The sequence below is a fragment of the Pangasianodon hypophthalmus genome, chromosome 12 (genome assembly GCF_027358585.1).
Source record: "Pangasianodon hypophthalmus isolate fPanHyp1 chromosome 12, fPanHyp1.pri, whole genome shotgun sequence".
Classification (NCBI taxonomy): Eukaryota; Metazoa; Chordata; class Actinopteri; order Siluriformes; family Pangasiidae; genus Pangasianodon; species Pangasianodon hypophthalmus.
The window spans coordinates 23,862,596-23,868,595 of NC_069721.1; the positions used below are offsets into that span (position 1 = coordinate 23,862,596).

General features: G+C 39.4%; 1 protein-coding gene across 1 annotated transcript in view; it reads right to left on the reverse strand.

The window, feature by feature from the left end:
• The window catches only part of mpp7a (MAGUK p55 scaffold protein 7a), a 126,183-nt gene that overhangs the window by 72,503 nt on the left and 47,680 nt on the right, over positions 1-6,000 (reverse strand). The window lies entirely within an intron of this gene.

The window sequence follows — 6,000 nt, forward strand, 5'->3', positions numbered from 1 at the left end:
ATGTGGTGTGCGACCGTTTCTGTTAAAAAGCTTAGCCATGACTCGAGGACACGACCTCGCTCTCTTTCTGACTTTCACTGTAATACGTAGTCTTTTTTCTGTAATGCTTTAAATTGAATTACATTAGAATCACACACACACACACTATGTTACAGAGGGGTGTGTGTGTGTGTGTGTGTGTGTGTGTGTATAAACATTACAGTCAGAAACATCGCCTGTACTCTGTCAAGCCTTTCTTTCCACGCTGTTGGTCAGAAGGTGTTGATTAATTTTCTATTACAGCAGCTCGGACAGTAGGTTTATATTAATGTGCTCATTCTAATACCTTATTGTTTCTATAGCAACAAATTACACAGGGACAGATTTTTAAAAAAATGTTAAGAAAAACATATCATTGATATGGTGTAAATTTCCTGTAAGTCCTCATTTATTTAACATTTCTGGAAGGAGTCTCCAGCGTCAGTGTCAGATGTAAAGCTGTAACCAAGTTTTCCGAGTTGTTTACACTTTTTTTTTTTTTACTGTTTCTCTATAATATGACATGTTGCTTTTTTTTTTTAATCTTACTAACTTTAGTAAAAAAAATAAGGGGGAGTGAGTGTTTATAGCCACGATAATTTAAGTGAGAACACTGATAATATGTCCACAACATGAAAAGTAACTATAAACGGATACAAATTCTGTTGAATAATGCTGTAAAACTGCTGTGGTATAAGAGGAATAAAGCACTTTGTAACGTACTGTTACAGGAAATTAACCAACTTCAAGGTGGTGGCAGTAAATCTACTTCATCACTGATGCTTTTCCTACAGCAGCAGGTCCTGGAGTTTTATATCCCACATTTCTGTTCAGCACACACACATGTGGCGCGTAGGAGGACGAGCTGAAGGGATGAGATGGAACGGAGCTGTCGAAGCCACGTGCATTCCTCAGAAGGCCATCTGTTTCGCCGGTTGTAGTGACGCCGAGCTGCTTTAGTGCTGTACAGTTCAGGAACTTATTTACAGGTCCGGCTCTCCTCCAGCTACCTGCCTGTCCACTAAAACACCACCTGCTAGTGAGCCTTTAAAATCCATTACAGAGCTCTGATACTGAGGAGTGGAGAGGAGGAGGAGGAGGAGGAGTGTGGAGGAGAGACACCGAGACTGAGGGAAAGTGTGAGCGTAAAGCAGGGATATGAAATGATAACAGTGTGATAATCACAGACATGAGCTGAGCTGGGGGCGTGTCCACATCTCTGGCCAAATAAATCAGGAATAAAACACTTCTTACCGTGCTGTTATAGGAAAATAATCAACGTTGGGGTGGTGTGATGAAGCGGAGTTACTGTTACTGTCCTGATGGGGATTATTTTCCTACAACAGCACTTCGTCTTATAACACAGCAACTGGCCAAGGATTTTTTAAAATTTTTTTATATAAACAAATAACAAGTCTTACTTTTTATTCATTTATAGTTACATTTAATGTTGTGGAACATCTGCGAAACAAGTTAGTTCCTGTTCTCACTTACGTTATAGCAGCTATAAACACTCGTTCCCTCACCAGCCTCTCTTTTTTTCTGTTTTGAAGTTAACCGCAAAGCGTTAACTCCTCCGTCCTGAAGATGTCGGAAAATGTAACGTTGCGGCTTTACCACTGACTGTTACAAAGCACTGACACTGGAGACTCCTTCCATGTTAAATAAACGTCTCCTTACAGAAAACTTCACCAGATCAACGATGTTGATGTTTTTCTTTGTTAAATAAAAACACGATACATGGATTGGTTTATTCTTTACACAGAACACTGTTTACTGACCGGTAACGCTTTTGTGCAAATCACTAAGATGTTAAATAACTTTAAGCACATTTGTGTTTTCTTTTAATTGCTTTTAATCGTCAGAAATGAATATACTTCAGCACTGATAAATGACTGTGTATGTCCTTTATTACGCTACTGCTCTGCTTATTTTCCATCATTAATCGCAATTATGTCTACAATAATTAATCATGAGCCATAACTTTTTTTAAACACTGCAGTTAAACACAATCATCATTACTAATAAATACAAACTGCAATTAAGAGTCACAAAAACTGCTTTTATTACTCAAAAGTAAAGACGAAGCTTTTTTACAGTAAAAGTGAGACCTGCTGGTTGAAGTTATACCTTAAAGCGATGCTGCTTGGTGCAAATGTTCGTAAACTGAAAGATAAACAAGATTTCCGCTCAAACTAAGTGGCTGCTGGTGTATTTATTCATGCTAAGCTTAATATTTGCATAAACCTGACCAAAGGGAATAAATGAACCACAGCATTAAACAGAGCTGATGTGAAAAATGACATGAAGGTCAGGGTGTAAAGGGGAGGAGCTACAATAAATCCTCGTCTGAATCATTCCCAACAGGCCAGAACCGAGTCCTCAGATAGCCAGCAGCGGTGAACACGAGCAGGGAAAGAAAAACAGCACCGAGATTCACCAAAAAAAAAAAATTATTGATGATGACAAAAAAAAGAGAGAGAGAAAGAAAAGAAGAATGAAAGAGGAGATGCTTTGAAACACAAAAAAAGAGAAAATACACTACAATGAACCGTGACAAGAAGGTTAGCATGAAAACAACACAGAAAGAAAGATGGAGGCAAATCAAAGCAGAATAAAGGAATAAAAGCCAAGCAAAGCCATGGTGCGAGAGAGCGCAGGAGAGAGAGAGAGAGAGAGAGAGAGAGAGAGCGCAGTCCAGACGGCGTGGGGAGGCTCAAAAGTCCTGTTTTAAATCCGTGCTCCTGAAATGACTTTCACCTCCTTTCATGTGGGTACTCGGTGTACCATGCGGAGCGGGAGTATCGGGTAACGGTGTGGCCCCGAGAGCAGAGCCGCCATCAATCAGCACCTCATCACCTCGCCTTCAGGGTACAGACTCAGAGACGGGAATTTCACGTTGAGATGTCCCGTCAAAGAGACGCATTTGCTAAACTCCGAGTGCCAGTGCAAGCGCTAAACATCCAGACTCCACATCTTTTCTGTGAGACGTCTTTGTCTGAAGAGACACTTGATAGCAGAGAGAAAAAACGATAATAAACCTTGTATTTATTGCACGCTCAGCAAAAAGATAACGAAGTTCTTTATCTTTCTGCATTCAGATTTGCACCAAAAAAAAAAAAAAAAATCTGTGGATGTGTTCATTTCCAAATGGAAAAAGAAAAAAAAAGAAAAAAACATGCAAGCGAATCATTCAAAACATTTCTTTTTGGCTTAAATATTCTAGTATCCATCTCCAGTATTTCTCCTTTGCTTGTATTTCTATCATTTCAGCTTATTCAATGATCTTGAATGATTCTGATGTGTATCAGTGTTTACAAAGTAGATTTAAGGTTAAAGATCGCAGTTAGTGCCTGATGTACGGCTAATATACACTCACTGTCCACTTTATTAGGAACACCTGTACACCTGCACATTCATGCAGTTATCTAATCAGCCAATCAGGTGGCAGCAGCACAATGTAAAAAAATCATACAGATACAGGTCAAGAGCTTCAGTTAATGTTCACATCAAACATCAGAATGGGGAAGAAGTGTGATCTCTGTGACCTTAACCGTGGCATGGCTGGTGGTGCCAGATGGGCTGGTTTGAGTATTTCAGAACCTGCTGATCTCCAGGGATTTTCACACACAATAATCTCTAGAGTTTACTCAGAATGTTGCGAAAAACAAAAAACACAGAGTGAGTGACAGTTCTGCGGGTGGAAAAGCCTTGTTGATAAGAGAGATCAGAGGAAAATTGCCAGATTTTCCTGGTTCGAGCTGCCAGGAAGGATATAGTAACTCAAATAATCACTCTTTACAACCGTGGTGAGCTGAAAAGCATCTCAGCATGCACAAAACATCGAACCTTGAGGTGGATGAGCTACAACAGCAGAAAACCACAACAGGTTCCACTCCTGTCAGCCAAGAACAGGAATCTGAGGCTACCATGAGCACAGACTTAAAAAGTGGACAGCTGAAGATTAGGGGAAATTTATAAAAAAAAAAAAGAAAAAAAAGAAGAGGAAAAAAAAAAAAAAGATCACCTGGTCTTTTTCCAGTCTTCAACTGTCCAGTGCACTGTGATAAATCGATAAATGATCATGATACTGATATTATATCACCATATCGCCCAGCTCTACTTCCAGGTCAACTTCTCGCTAAAATATTCTGCAGTGTTTTTTTTTTTTTTTTTTTATATTTTGATTCATAAATATTTGATTTCTAGTCTGAAACTATTAAAAAATGGCCAGAAAAGAAGGAAAACAAAAAACAAAAAGATACACCATATACAGTCCAAGAAACAAAGTATATTTAGTAGCATTTTTTGTGCAACATTTTGTTAAATTAAAACAATAAAAATTAAAACTATACAAAGCAAATCAATAGATAATTTTACTGGTTTAATGTGGGCGTGTCCAACATTACATGTATCCCAAGTGTGTTATACAACTCCACAAGAAGTCAATAAGACCTAGCAATCACGTAATCATATAATCACTGCCACAGAAACGGAAGAAAAAACGTGTTTATCCTGTCATACGTCTCACAGATGTGTACAGAGACATTACGAAAAAAATAAAGCTTGGAAGGAAGCAGGAGAGATCTTTTCTGATTCTGAAGAGCGCTAGCACAGTTAGCTAGCACGCTGAGAACCAATTTTCGCACTGATTGGTGTGTTATTTAATGTGTTAATAGATAGCTAGTTCAACTAGTTAGAAGTTGTATATAGCTACTACTTTTTCACAACAGGCCACGCCCACAGTCGACAACAGTAGCGGTCACTACAATGGCCACAAGAGACAAACTACAAGCGATGCAAGTGCTAGCGTGAACGTAGGGTTAGAACAGATTAAACACTTAACTACTAGACTGCTGTCGAGTGTGAAATGTTTTTTTTTTTTTTCGAGTACACCCAGCACCATGAAAAGTGTAACAGAGACGTTAACACACATACAGGTCAAAACCCAGAGGAGAACACGCATCACAGTCGGGCTGTTTTTAGCATTTCGCATTTCTAATATCCAGTTTCACGACTCGTAAAAAGCCTGAGACACGACTGGCGTTTACTGCACATGTGGCGTTTACTGAACGTACTCATTCATCAGAATTTATAGAAGCTACCGGATTATAACCAACAGCAGAGCAGGTGGGGGAGTTCACTGTCTGAGCGCACGTCTGAGCGTACGAGGATGAGCAAAAGGGAGGGATCTTTTTCGGTACATCTGGATCAAGAACTTTTTTTCACAGATGGCAGATTTCCCCAAACAGGCGTAAAGCTCGAGAGGTCATATGATCCAGCAGTAATCTGTATCTGTGAGAAACACGATCCCCATCGACGTGGGAGAAAGACGGCTAAATCAAGACCGACGTCTGCTGAAGAACCGTCAGAATATATAAGAAAGAGAAAAAGAAAGACAGTGCGTGCACGTGTGTGAGTGTGTGTGTGTGAGTGTGAGTGTGTGTGTGTGTGTGTGTGCGTGCGCGCATGTATATGTTGATTCTGGAGCTTTCTGAGACCAGAGAGCAAATGAAGAAGGCTTGGGTTTCTTACAGGATTTATTTTGGATGTAGGCTGCTGCCTTAAAAAAAAAAGAAATAAAAAAGTTTCAGCGAGAGCTTAGTGTTACTAATAGAGCTCTTACGTTAAACAGAGCAATGTGATGGAGATCTGTGGTGCTCTCTTTTTTTAATGAAAGAGAGAAACTGAGAAGGAAATATATAAACCGTTTTAATTAGGCTTAATAAATCCCACTCACTACGCTCAGCAGTGATTAATCACGACAACACAATAAACACTTAGCTTGACTGAAGTCTAATGTCAAAAGTGTTCAGAAAGAAACAAACAAAACAAAGAAAATTTTATTTCTTTATTTTAGCAGTTCTGCTTGCATTGAGGGCAAAAACTACATCCTGATTGGTTACAGTGGTTTGGGGGCGGGAACTGCAATCCATTGTACTCAGAATGCAGAAAATTCCAAGCTGATTTTCCCCAGTTCTG